A 15,820-nucleotide genomic window follows, 5' to 3' on the forward strand; every position below is an offset into this window, starting at 1 on the left:
CTCTTGTGTCGGAGCCCAAGTTTCATTTTCACATGACCCTAGAAAACAAGCAGCTATTAAAACTTGTATGTTAGAACGTTTTGCAATCATGTTATTTGAATAAGTACTGTAATAGACTATTACGATAACCATGAACCCTTAAAATGTTAGTAGTATGGGGTATGGGCCCTTATCATTACATTATAAATGGAAAATAGTGTGTTTCTGTTTGTTTGTCCGTCTTTCACGGCAAAACGGAGCGACAAATTGACGTGATTTTTTAAGTGGAGATAGTTGAAGAGATGGAGAGAGACATATGATACTTTTTGTCTCTTTATAACGCAAGTGAAGCCGCGGGCAAAAGCTAGTTCTATATATTTTCAGTTTGCCAAGTTGTTAATAATTATGACCTCTGACTCCTAGAATCTCGACCCCTTTGACATTTCTAACTATTTTTAACCCCCGACGCAAAAACGACAGGGTGTTATAAGTTTGACAAGTTTGACGTGTCTGTCTGTCCGTCTGTCCGTCCGTCCGTCCGTCCGTCCGTCCGTCCGTCCGTCCGTCCGTCCGTCCGTCCGTCCGTCCGTCTGTCTGTCCGTCTGTTTGTCTGATGAACCGATTTAGACTTAGTTTTTTTGTCTGAAAGCTGAGTTAGTCGGGAGTGTTCTTAGCCATGTTTCATGAAAATGAGTCTACTACGTCGCGGTTGGCGGTTTTTTCAAAATTTTAATTTTGTGGTTATACATTGTGAATTTTATAATTCAGCAAAACTGCTACTTATTTGCTCCATGAACAGTTTTGTAAAGGTTCTTATACTAAACACAAGTTTAATAACCACGGCTTTTAGTGGAAACTGTACAGTCGTCTAAACAAAACTCAGAGGCTTATTCTATTTTAACTATTTGATATGGTTTCTTGTATATTTTTATACTACCTAAAGTTTGTACTTAATCAATCAGTGCAAACTACAGAACTACAATAGAAGGAATAATTTAATCTAATTGTAAATTTGCCATTTTTTTAAAGTGTTTACTGTAAGCTTATTTGTAAATAAATAAATTGAAATTCAAATACAAAATGTGTGAACAAATGGTAACGGTATTGGAAAAAAACCTTGGGACATTTTTTTTCTCCTATCAGGATCGAAAGACCTCGCGATTCTGAGTATGAATCGCTTAAAAATACCCATGTGACCAGAAAAGTGGGGTGGAAAACATTGAAAAAAATGGCCCAGGTAGGTATGGATAAGGGCCGAGCGTATCACATATTTTACTGACAGTGCAGCAATGTTACTTAGTTACCTGTGAAAGTAAATACGTCTTGTGTTTTTGCAATTCAATATCAGGTAACGAGGCAATTTATTTTTGTTTTCGTTGACCAATTCCCAGTCCCATTAACTTTTATAATCATAGGTATTATTCTGGACTTTCACAAATCGGCCTAACCGGAATCAGCCCCACAAGCCGTTATAAAACAGAAGTTTTAGCATACGCCACACTCGTCCGTACTTGAGAAGTTATAATGGGTTTTGTTCAACTAACTTGCATTGAGAGTATCAATGTTAGAAATATGGACTACAGTTGGTATAGAAGAGCTGTTTCTGTAGTTTCAAGATGCATTGGCGAATCTCTACTCTCCAGCAACTTCAACTTAAAGTACTGTTTCAGTTCTTGGAATATTTGTTTCCTTAATATTTATAGACATATTTTTTCGTTAATATTTATAAAAAATCATATATATTATAAATGGGAAAGTGCGTGTTTCTACTTGTTTGTCCGACTTTGACGGCAAAACGGAGCGACGAATTAATGTGATTTTTTAATTGGAGATAGTTGAAGGGATGGAGAGTGACATAGTCTACGTTTTGTTGTCTCTTTCTAACGCGAGTGAAGCCGCGGACAAAAGCTAGTCTGAAATAAACGCGAAAGCACTTTTAGATTCCTACATACATAAATAAACTCACATAGTATTGGTACCCAAAAGTTTCAGTGCCACTCTTAGCAATCTTCATACATAAATAAATAAATAAATAAATAAATAAATAAATATTGGGGACACCTTACACAGATCAACTTAGCCCCAAACTAAGCAAAGCTTGTACTATGGGTGCTAAGCGACGATATACATACTTAAATAGATAAATACATACTTATACACATAGAAAACATCCATGACCCAGGAACAAATATCTGTGCTAATCACACAAATAAATGCCCTTACCGGGATTCGAACCTAGGACCGCGGCTTAGCAGACAGGGTTGTAATGTCACGCTATTACACTATATACATCGGGTTGGCTCGCCAATACACACCGCACGTCCGTGCTCCATCGCACTCGGACACCGACTGCCATATGTACTCGAGACACCTATACACTACATCCCTTTCTTGTTTTAATTTTTTTTTTTTTATAAATATTTAAATAATAGGTCAATTTAGTTTTAATTCAAATACTTGCCATGCTGTGCCGTGTATCTTTTTTTTTTTCTTTTTAATGAACTACGTTTCTTCTAATTGTCTGCCCAATTTCGTCATTCCTAACTTGATCATCTCCGTCTTTACCACTTAGTACTGTATGTGAAGTAGTTATAATTAGGGATTAATTTTCTATCTTTAGTCATATGTTTAGGACATTCCGGTCTGAGGGTTGACTCAGAGCGGACGCTGCACCACCACCTGCAGTGTATACTCAAACATACTTGTGTGTTTTATTAACTACAATTCCTAGATGTCAGTCTCACTCCTTCTTCTTTAAATCTGTTACCTTTTTCAATTCAGACTGTTTTGAAAACTAGATTAGTACATTTTTTTTTATATACATATATGATTGTTTTTTCTTTCTTTCTTCAATAGCATACAATATAATTGTACAATGCAAGCATCGCACATTTCTCGCGTCAGCATTAAAATTAATATAATTATGACTTGATTAGAATTGCTTTGCATTGCTTGATTGCATTTGCATGCATTTAGTTATGTTTTATTGCAAATAAATAATGATTGATTGATTGATTGATCGCTGTATTTGCGATTACGCTATACATCGATTTATGCATTAGTTTATGTTTATACGTGCTCCTAGCTAGTACTCAGTATACCTTGGTTATCAATAAATTTATAAGTGTATCAAAAATCAGTGTTTCTATCAAGACTACCATCAACCATCAAGAATCATATCATCTAAGGTGTACGGCTCGTATTTCACTAATTTCATACCTTTTCATGATTTACATTATTATTATTATTTTTTTTTAATAGGTCGCTTGTCAGGCGTCTAATGTATATTAGGTAATTATTGATGATAACATTGATAACTGATTGTATTGGCCCTATACTTCATTATATGCACCTATTATTGCTAGTAACTAGTAAATAGTACATATAAGTATTTAGTTATAGAACCTAATGTATCTGGAGCCTCGTCTGCCGACAAACCATACTCTGGTTTGGCAGAAGATAAATTTAGTTGTAGGTTTAGTTTTTGAATAAACATTTATTTCATTTTATTTCATTTTTCATTTCATCTAATGCAATTCATAATACTTACGGATATTATAATGTTTAGTTAGATCTACTCATAAATTTAATTATAAATTGCAGTGCATAGTTATTAAAACTTTTACTGTCTACTGTTTTTTTTTTCTGGATCGAAAGGGCTCGTGATTCATTGCATTGTAATACATAGAGATACTATATAGAATATGCATTAAAATCCTATTCAGGGTCACGTATCCACTTTATCGTTTTATTGATTTTGTTTCATCATGATCAGCTTTCTTTCTCGTAGATACTTTGTACCACACAAAGTAATCAACGATTAATTTTCTAAAATAGATAGCTGTTCATATACTATTTAAGAAGTGCTTACCCAATTGACCCAACTATACTAACATCCGATTTATATCTACACAGTATGTATATATTTTAGATAACACTATTCTTTTAAAGTATTTTATCAACATCTTTTTTTTATTATTATTATCTCTTTATCTATCTTAAGATCTTAACTCTTAGGCTAGGCTATTTTATAATATGATTATTAAAGAAATTACAAAACCACTTTTTTTTTTTTTGGCTGATTGGCTATTGACCATAGTCACACCCGATGGAAGGTGAAGATATAGTCGAAGATGGAGCTCACCGATTCAGTAATACTTAGCATATTCACTTTTATCTTAAAGAGACCGAGGTCGTATTTTTCTGGGAACATCTATGGTGGGAGTGCATTCCATTCCTTTGATAAAATATTATCTAAATTATTACCCAAATATTATCTCCTTCATTTACTTTCTTTGCGCTGTTAACCGAACAAATCAGCATGCCCATTTACAAGGCATCAAGTCATACTGAAATTGACCGGAGTAACAGGAGTAACAGAATACTTATACAGCTCACCGAACTACGAGGTAACTACCTCGTAGTAGGTAAGCACAGTGTTTCTCCCCAGGTACCACGATTTGAATTTGTTTTTGCAGCTGTGTCTTTAAATTCCTTCAGGAGATGTTATAATTATCTTGACAGACTCAGCGTTTATTTATGTGTCACACGGAGAGAAAAACAACTAGATTTAATGTTCGTTCAATATTTCTATTTTTTTTTTTTTTGTTAAAATTGCGCCTACGTGTTCTTTCATTCCAACTACAAGTTTGATGTTGTTAAGTGTAGTTACACTTCCTTCTACATTTTTTTTTTATACCACGTCGGTGGCAAACAGTTATAGGGCCTCCTAATTGAAAGCGGTCACCGTAACCTATGGACGCCTGCAACTCAAGGGGTGTCACATGCGCGTCGTCGACCCATTAGAAACATGTATACTCCTTTTTTTTTTTTTAGAACCCCATACTGTAGTTCATCGGGGAATACCTTGACATAGCTCATTCCACAGCCGGAGCGTTCGTGGGAGGAAATATTATTGTTTTTTTTTTTTTTGAACCAATCTTTTATTTAAACCAACAAGTCGATTTTGTAAAAGCACATGTCACATATTGATTTAAACATATGTTTGGCTGATTCAATAATATATATTTTAACAAGTTTGACCTTGTTGTTTGGTTCGTACAAATTCGACTTGTATCATCAATATTGTGATTTATTCCCTTTACTAAAATACTATTGTTTCAAACAGATAAACACGCAACAAGACGAGTTTGTTAGATTCACAAGGCAAATTTCTCTCAGTTGTACCCTTAACTTCACATCCGTCTATCAATCCATTTATATATAGAATAGAATCATGTTCCCTAACTTCTAAATAATGTGCATTGTAAGTAGTTAGGTACCTAGATAATTGACGTGAAGCATTGAAATCTGTAATTATTTAACATTTTACAATCACTACAGACAAAGCTGATTCAGCCGCTGATTGTTGTCCTTTTGTTCATTTTCTTGACCAGACGAAATAAGGTCACTAGTGAGATTTATTTTATAAATTTACAAACTTAGGTTACTAGTTCGCTTGGAAAATCTTATACAAATTTAATATGTATTCACGAAAGAGAGACCACATTTCAATATCCTCCCGTGAAATTACGCAAACAAGTTCAGCATTTTTATTTCTTATTTTTTTTTCTATATTAGTTCAATAGAGGCTCACAGATCCATTAGTTTATTTGTTTTAACTGGACACCTGACTTGTATGAGATTCACCTACATGAATCTCTGCAGTATGTACCTATTACCCTAACTGATAACGAGTACCTTCAGTACCAATATATTTTTATAATGATTTTCAACTGACGTAGATTGTCTTTGAAAATCTATCATAGATCAACTTAAATAGGCATGTCTTTCTCTTGAGGTCACCCATACTGACAAAGCCTTGTTGACGGTAAGCAGAGTTAGCAACTTCTTTTTTTTCCGCGTTGTTGAAATGTATCAAGCGTTCGCTTAATTTTATTCAATTCAGCTGCACCACTACGTGTTTTTTTTATATACAATGCAATGTCAAACCAATGAACTGTCTTTATTTATTTATTTTTTTTCACTCTTTTCACTCTGATTGACGTTAGCGGCATCTAGGTATATAAAGAGTGCTCTTTTCCAGCGCTACCACCGAACTCCTACTGATGTAGGATCACCTTCGCTGTCAAATGCCTCCAACGACAATTAAGAAGCCATACTGGACTTTCTTGGGGCAACCTGTACCCAATCAATTTAATGATTCTAACTAACACAAGTCAAAATATATTATATTGAAAATATTTCAACTTATGCTATCTCAAAGTACTCAGTCATTGTACTTGAGTAGGGCTTGCATTCCGGAATTCCGGAATCTCGAAATTCCGGAATTTCGGACAATTTTTCCGATATTACAGTTCCGGAATTGAAACACATAATCTCGAAAATTCCGGAATTGAAAAAAGATATATTTTTGGACGAAAACGTGTGATATCAGCCTGGTTATTTTACAAAACTACCACCGCGTCTATAAAAAATATGAGGTAGTGCCTATTTTATGACCAAAGGGTTGTATCCAGGGCTAGTTAGAGCGAGATAGTGTAGTTTTAACCCGCTAATATTATACCACTGTCACTTTCTGGTTTTGCTCTCAATTGTTTTAGCTAATAAGTGATCTAAGTGAATAAGTAATCTAAGTAACTAACTAACTAGTATGGCACTGTGATCCAAAGAGGATGAAATAGGCTGAGAGCCTGGGAGTGGGTTGATGGAAACACTGTAGTCAGTTCCGGTCTAAAGATGTAATCTCTCCAACCTAACTCCTAACTCTCCTCTCTAACTCTCCCCCAATACTAAAGTACATTATCTTATATATACTTAATCTACGTGACAGAGGCAATCCCTTATCGTATGGAGAGGTGGTTTATCTGCATTCAATCACTACTACGTTGTCTACGTGATCAACGTATAGGAATGTCTACTAGCCTATCACACCTCCCCTGAAAAGGTAAGGGGTTCCCTCCCCCGAAAGAAACTAAAGGCAATACAATTAAGTCCTATGCTTATACACTAAACACTTTTCACTTTACAATCTAATATTTAACTTATATTAGTACTAACATTCCATACATAGTCAATAACATTTTAACAACTTTAAGCTCACTACGTAATTACAGGTAACTATTTTAAAACTAATTATGAATATACAGTAGCTAATATTATACTAATGATTATAATAATGATCACTTATCGGTTGACACAGGGGCTAGTGTAGTGTATCAAGTGCAGTTGCATTGTAGAGGATTAAAACTTATATTTTAACTAACGAATTCTAACTCATCATCTTACATCACATACCTAAAACCTTAAGTAAGCGTCTTTTATTATATAAGTAAATTAATCTGCCAATTAGTCATGTTACAAAACTTATCATAACAAATCCAGTATATACCTACTTATAACGATTTTAACAACAAAAAAAAATAAAGATGTCATAGCTAGTATTACAGTTTATTCAAACCATTTGGTCAAAACCCATTATTCTCAATTCCCGATCGGTATTGTATGTCCATGTCCTTTTCTTTATGATCACCTAGGTAAATAAATCCATTTTGTCTCTCGCGCGCGTAAAATCCTCTTTAAAATAATTATAACATTTATAACATATTTTGTACGTACCCTCATTTTATTTGAGCTCATCTTTTTACTCTTCCACAAACATATACATATCCTAACCAAGTCTCGGGACGCTACGTCTTGGCGTGCCTTCGTCCATGAAGAATCTTGATTTATGTAATTTATAGAGTAACTAAATATTCATAATATCACTTCAAATATCATTATTAATGATATATATATTCATTCATTAAAAAAAAATGAAAATCTTATCTTGTGTATTTCTAATAATACCTCGAGCTGGTTAAACACCAAAGGCAAATTATTGAATTGTCATGTCCGGTTAAACTCATCTGATGAGCGAATCATCGAAATAATATTATTATTTAATTAACTGTCTTCCATACGTACGTCATGTCATAATTTAACATTGACATTATGCAGTCCGTCTGACCTAGAAAATTATGCACCCATTTTTTATTGCTTACTCGAAACTACATCAGTCTTCGACCTTGCTGAATCGGTTTGAGTATGCACAAATGAATACATAATATTTATTTATAGAACGATACTGCTATTCCTTATTTGAACGTAATATTAACACTACAAATTACATCACATTTAAATACTATTAATTATCATTATAGGTAATATTTATATCCAATAACAATCAAATTAAATTAATAGACAAAAAATAAAACATACAATCCTAACAATAAACACAAGTAACTAGAACCATAAAAAAACATTACATTAAAACTAAACTTCACCTCTTTGCCGCTCGCGCTCGACGTGCTGTGCTGCATTCGCCGAGTCGCCTGGCCGGTGCCTACGCCAACCCCGCGCCAAATCCTGTAGCCATCTCGAACCTCCAGTATGCTCCATACTCTCCATAGCCACAACGCCCAATCTCGCAGCGATACTTGATGATCCATTTCAACTTTTTTTTTTAAAAACACTGGTCCAGCTGGTCTTCCGCGTCGTCATCTGCGTCCTCGCCGTCCATGTTTTTAAGTGTTCGCAGCAACAGCGCGTAGACAGCTACGTCACGGTCGGTGTCACAAAGTCCACGGTCGCCATGAAATAGGCTGAGAGCCTGGGAGTGGGTTGATGGAAACACTGTAGTCAGTTCCGGTCTAAAGATGTAATCTCCCCAACCTAACTCCTAACTCTCTCCAGTCTAACTCTCCCCCAATACTAAAGTACATTATCTTATATATACTTAATCTACGTGACAGAGGCAATCCCTTATCGTATGGAGAGGTGGTTTATCTGCATTCAATCACTACTACGTTGTCTACGTGATCAACGTGTAGGAATGTCTACTAGCCTATCACAAGGATCATGGCCTCCAAAACGAGAGCACGCCACTTATCCCGATCCTGCGCATACAAGGAGCTGACTTTCCTCTTTTTGTGTTAGTGTCCAGGCCTCACAGCCATGGACATTAGGATTGGTCGAATTACGGTGTTATATATTCTCAGCTTAGTATTTCTACTGAGAAGCCCGGACACCAACACTTTATGGAGGGCTGCACTGCACCGCAACGCACTCTGGATGCGAATTATAATTTCCTCCTCCCTGGTGTTTGTGTCGGTGATGGTGCATCCAAGATACCGGAATTTGTCAGTTCCATGGTAGACGGTACCCCCAACATGAAGACTTGCGCGCTTAACTCGCGTATTTTTGTAGCGCTTTATCTGAAAGTATTCAGTTTTGGACTGGTTAATCCTGAGACCTATCCGAGAGGCCTCTCGTTCGAGGACACTAGCTGCCAGCTCTACTTCCCCTCGACTTTTCCCTAATAAAGCAAGGTCGTCCGCGTACCCTATCACTTTGTGCCTGCCGCTCAACTCCAGCCCTATGTCCAACGCTAACACTTTTCGGACAACATGTTCAAGGGCCAAGTTGAAGAGCACAGGTGATAAGGCATCTCCTTGCTTTAGACCGGTCATCACTTTAAATTCTTCTGTCAGCTCCCCGCCTACCCTGACACGCATCCTACTCTCTTTTGTTGCTGTAGTTATCATGGCAACTAGTTTTTTTGGGATATTAAAATTGACGAGAATGGCATAAAGAGCGTCCCTGTCTATACTGTCATAGGCCTTCGTGAAGTCCACAAACAAAGAGTGAACGAACTTTGTGCGTATTCCCACTTCTTTTCCATGATTTGCTTAAGCAGGAAAATCTGGTCCATCATGCTACGGTTTCTACGGAAACCACATTGGTAATCTCCAAGGATTTTTTCAGAATATGGTTCAGGTATATATAATCAGTCTAAAGTAAATATTTGTTGTAGAAAGTTGTGTTTCGTGATAATTTAAAATTACTAGCCGGGAGTTGAGTGTTATGCTCGAATACTAAAGGACAATTAAATATAAATAAATAACATTAGGAACATTATTATTTTATAAGCGTTATTTATGCTCAATTTATTAGATCGAACTTAAATTTCAGTAATAATCTAAATTAAAACTCAAAATTTTACTTTTTTTCTCATAGCACTGAATATTTTAGGCATAAAGTCTTAAGTTCAGACGCAAATCGTAGTATTTGGTATTACATTCATTCACAAGCATAACGTCGTAGTTAATACTTTATACACTTTTCACAAAGACGTGTGCATATTTTCCTAAACTCTAAGTATATTACCACTTACCACAAAATAAAAAGATTTGAAAAGCAAATGTATGGAAAATGATGAATATGAAAAGAATGATTTATTTTTTTACAAAAACCTAGGAATAAATTATAAAATCTGTCTTTTTGGGCTATCTTGGATATCTTTTGTCCCTACTCGAGTCTGATAAAAGTAATTCAATATTTCTTTTATTACAGTTATGTAAACAAGACGTTATGCCATTCTTAATGCCAAATTATTACTTTTATATTATTTCGATGGTCAATGGATAAAAAAATAACTTTAACGTTGACCACTATCAGAAAACTGGCACTGAAACCTCGTTTGTATCGTTAATTGTAGTTCGAAATTCCTTGCAAGACCGATTTTGACACAAAATGGGCTTTCCTGTAAAATTACTAAAATGAAAATTTCGGTGTTATATGCCTTTCAGGTACGGAGTTATTGTCTTAAACGTCGATTTATAATAAATTTCAATTTAAAATTGTATCATTTCATCAAAAACCCACCAGAAACACAAACCAAAAAAAATTGTTCAATTCCGGAACTAGTTCCGGAATTCCGGAATTGAAGTCCAATCTCGAAAACCAGTTCCGGAATTGAAAATCGTCCGATATTGCAAGCCCTATACTTGAGTGTTTTACTGGGGTAGTTGTCTCAGACTCTCAGGCACTGGATGCCTTGGTATTTTTTTCTTTCATATGTGTAATTTATTTCGGTTTCAATTTAATGATATTTATTGACCGACGTCAATCTACTATTATGACAATTGAAGGCTCAGATAGCATTTATCATCTGATCTAAGCGTCATTTAAGCGCACGTTCAACCAGTATAACCGTAATTTACTTCGTGTTTAGGTTATTATCATTAAGCTCATATTTGCAACAATTCAATGTTCAGTTTTTTTTTTTTTTTTTTAATTGCTGTTTAACTATGTTTACAACAATTTAATGACCAGATAAATATATCTGCCTTAACCAAGGTAAGTATTTGTTTTTTTTTCATTTATTTTACATGACAATTAAATGTCCAGATTCAGTAATCTGCTGGTTCCACATATATCTATATTTATCCTCGTAAGGCTAAAGTCATGTCAAATTAATGACCAGATACATTTTATCTGCTTTGAATGAGCCGTGCACACTGTACAGGTCAGGTCATTGTTATTCTGTTACCAGTAGGTTTTTTTTCCATGACAATTTAATGTCCAGATTCGGTAATCTGCTGTATTAACTAGCTTAATAACCAGAATTTCTGTTATCCAATTCACACACACGACAATTTAATGTCCAGATTCTGTAATCTGCTGTTTCCAAATTCGCAATTTAATGCCTTATTTTCAGCCACAAATGGCATAAAATTTCATAGTATTTAGATGCCATTTAAATGGTCGATACTAAACAATACAATTGAATGTACAGAGTGCACCTCCATGTGCTGTTTCCAAATTCGCAATTTAATGCCTTATTTTCAGCCACAAATGGCATAAAATTTCATAGTACTTAGGTGCCAATTAAATGTTCGATACAATTGAATGTACAGAGTTGCATATCCGTTTAATGCCTCCTTTTTTTCTGCCGACTTTACTGACAAAGTAATTTAATACTTAAATGGATTTCTTTATTTATTATAAGTAGGTCTATTTAGCACTTAATGTGAACCCATCTAGTTTTCTGGTTTTTAAGTAATTAAATACTCAGATAAAACTGCTCGAAATCGGCGTTAGGAATGTCGTATTACGTAAAATTACGTAAGTCAATCCGCGACAAGAGTATTAGTCACGATTTTATGGCATGTTCAATCAATTCAAAAGATTCACGTTCAAGTGATAATCTATCTCTAAATAAGTGTTACTTTCCCGACATATGCATAGATCCTTTCATTTGCAGCTGTAGTTCAAATAACCACTTAATGAAGTCGTGACTTACGTTACTTTTACGTAAATTCACCCCTGTAAGGAAGTATACTTAGGTAAGTATTTATCTAGTTTGTTTTGGTTTTCACCTTACTCTCAAACATCGACTAATGCTACCATAGGACATTTAAGTGTGATGGTTGTACAACATTTTATCATTCAAGTAAATGCCTTATTTAGGTAAATAGCTTAACCATTCATAAATTTAGCAACATCACATAATTTTGTGTATTAAACCAACCAACAGGTAGATGGTAACTTCACTAATTAAAAATAAATATAATTTCTTTTGGTTGGACGGAAATTATTGTAATGATTCCGGGCTGTGATTTATGTAAATAATAAATCAATTTTATAAACCCACTACACATAAACTCAAATAACATTTTGGTACCTAAAAACATTTGGCAATCTAGGTAGGTAACCAAACCGTTTACTAGGTAGGTAGGAGCCACACACCGACACCTGTATGTATAGGCATGACAATCTAGGAAGGCTGGCCGTATATTGTCAATTGCCTCAAACATTTTATTAATTGCATCGTTCGGTTACCTGCTTAAGGTTTATATTCGCACGGTTGAAAGAAATAACATTTCATTTATTTTTATTTGGTTTTGACTTAATTCTTGAAAAACTGCCGTTATAATCATTTCGCTTTGTAGTATTTAATGAACACTTTCATTTAGCTTCATTACGTTCCGAAACTACTAAGAATGCCAGTAATTTAAAACGGCAGGTAACCAAACCTGTTTACAAAAAAATAACGGTGCATCATGGCGCATCGTTACTCGATTTTATAGGTTATGTTACTTATGTTTCTATCCCATCTTTTCCGAATACTAGATTCACGTGGTAAGTACTTGCTTTTATCCTCGTCGCCACTTGTAATGTCACGCTATTACACTATATACATCGGGTTGGCTCGCCAATACACACCGCACGTCCGTGCTCCATCGCACTCGGACACCGACTCCCATATGTACTCGAGACACCTATACACTACAAGGGTCACTACCGACTGAGCCAGACCGGTCGTCAAAATCACACATAACATAAAATCGAAAACGTAACTTAATCCCACAGAACTTTATTTAGATAGAAGAAACAAGTTCATCTATTTGTATAGGGGCCGAGCGTGTCAAATTTTGTACTGAAGTTGTTTCTTGCCTGTAATTTGAAATATGTCTCAGGCTCTTGATTGTTCATAATTTTTGTGTTGTTGCAATTGAATATCACGTAACGAGGCATTTTTTATGTTTTGATTGACTTCAACTTACAAAAATTGACGCCCGAAAGCTGCAAGCTGCGATTAAAGACGGACAACTCAGTGGATTTCACTGAGTTCATTTGACACGCTAAGTAGATACGTTTGCTTGATCTATGGTATATATGGTATGGTATGGTATGGGTTAAATTGTGGCGTAGGCGAGAGGCTGGCAACCTGTCACTGCAATGTCACAGTTTCGTTTTCTTTCAACTCCTTATTTGCCAAGAGTGGTACTGAAGCTTTAGTAGTTTCATGTGTTCTGCCTACCCCTTTATGGGATACAGGCGTGAGTGTATGTATGTATGTATGTATGTATGTATGGTATATATGACATCTGTGCTTAATCCCGTATAACCAAGTTTTTAAACTAATCTCCAACATTTCAAGAACGGCGTTGTTCTCGTGGTGCACTCGAAATGAAGTGAAATATGCCATTCTCCAAACTTGATCACAAAGTCATATCAAAATGCGATAAAATCTAACAATTTCTAAAATCCAACGGTCTACATTATACATTCAACCCTAAAATCTTAAGCTAAACATCAGGTATTTCAGGGTGCGTAGCCGAATGGCACAAACGCTCACGAAACGAAACGCTAGTAGATATCTATCCCTATCGCTCTTGCGTATTGGCGCGACAGAGCCGAACTACGTTTCGTTTTCGTTTGGCGTCGGAGAAATGCCATTCGGCTACGGGGCCAGTTATTCTTATCATACTTACCCAGAGGCAAGACGCTCAAACAAAACTTATGGTAACAAGACCCTTATTCAGCTTAGTGCGGTTAAGAAGTGTTTTAAGCAATAATCCTATGATAATAGAGGCGGCGAAGCCGGGAGCCCCGACCATATTGTTGGAGCTATAACGTAATCACGAAGAAGTTTGGGCCGGGACACATTGGTAGAAAAATGGACAACATTAATTTTTAAATGTCAGGTCCATGTTTTCTGCAAATGACTGAGGGTTGCCACATTTGGTCGGTATTGTGTATACCAAACCTAACACGATTAGCCGTCATAATTTTTAGAACTAAACGGAACTTAATCGCGTAATACTTACAATAGTATCTGAATTCTGACCCGACGTTTTGAAAGACATATTACTAAGTTCGTGGTCACGGGCAGACTGGCGACTGGGTTTTTCGAACTACCCGATCTTGATTATTCACATTTGTGATAAGTAGTTGTCATTTTGCCTACACACAAATCTCACGATATCAGCCGGTATGTCCTCAGGTGTTTTTTACGCTTACATATGCCCGATAGACCAGGCATTTATTTATTAGACATTCCTTTAAGTTCCCAAGATTTTACCTACTCAACATTCTGAGGATATTTTCATTTCTGTATGCGTAGCCGAATGCACAAACGCTCACGATAATATCTCTTTCATAGCTATCTATCTCTATCGCTCTTGCGTATTGGCGTGACAGAGCCAGACTACATTTCTGCGGCGTTTCGGTGACGTTTCGCGTCGCAAAAATGCCATTCGGCTACGGGGCCTACCCTCCAGTATGTCTCGCAAGGCCTCCAGCCGGTCGTTAAATTTTATTCAAGTTTGAAACTCGTTCGGAAGATGTGTTAAACCTCCCATCTGTTCGGCAATATTGTTATGTTTATTCGTACAGTTATTTTCTATTTTCTCTTATTAGTGCCTGTTTCGGCTTATGGGTTTTAGTGTTACGAGTATAGCCTTTATGCCTAAATAACCGCAATCGTCTAACTTTCCTGAAATGTTGGTCGCATATTTAGGTTTAATGAAGCGTTTATCTGATACAGTTTAAAATAACGATAACGGTTTGGAGCAATGGAGCCTCATTCTAACTTTACATTTTGAGGAAAGTTTGATATTCAAGTTACTTAAACGCGAACGAGTTGCAATTAAGGCACTGGTCCCACCACGAGCTAGTAAGTTATGAGCTATCGGCTATAAAAACGAACACAAGATAAACACTCCCGTGGAAATAAAAGAGACACGGCGATGTTTATAGTTACTCGCCCAGCGGTGGGCTATCAAAATCGCCGTGTCTCTTTTATTTGCACGAGGGTGCTTATCTTTTGTTCGTTTTTATAGCCGCTAGCTCATAGCTTACTAGCTCGCGGTGGGACCAGTGCCTAAGGGAAGGTATCAAATCATGAAGGTTGTGATCTGGTGGAATGCTATTTCTGACTTAAAATGCCGTGCAGATGAAAAACTTCGAGATCTGAGCAGCTCGAGAGTTATTAATCTGTGGTTAATCACTTAAACTTTTCTGCAACGGGAATCTACCTCTTTTTAACCGACTTCAAAAAAGGAGGAGGTTCTCAATTCGACTGAATGTTTTTTTTTTTTTTTTTTTTTTATGTATGTTCCTCGATATCTCCGAGAATTGTGGACCGATTTTCAAAATTTTTTTTTTGATCGAACGGGTATAACCCCGAGATGGTCCCATTGGCACCAAGTCAGGGTCTGATGATGGGATCCTGGAGAAATCGAGGGAAATCTTCAAATGTTATAGGCACATG

This window comes from Leguminivora glycinivorella, chromosome 4, assembly GCF_023078275.1.
Source record: "Leguminivora glycinivorella isolate SPB_JAAS2020 chromosome 4, LegGlyc_1.1, whole genome shotgun sequence".
NCBI classification, from domain to species: domain Eukaryota; kingdom Metazoa; phylum Arthropoda; class Insecta; order Lepidoptera; family Tortricidae; genus Leguminivora; species Leguminivora glycinivorella.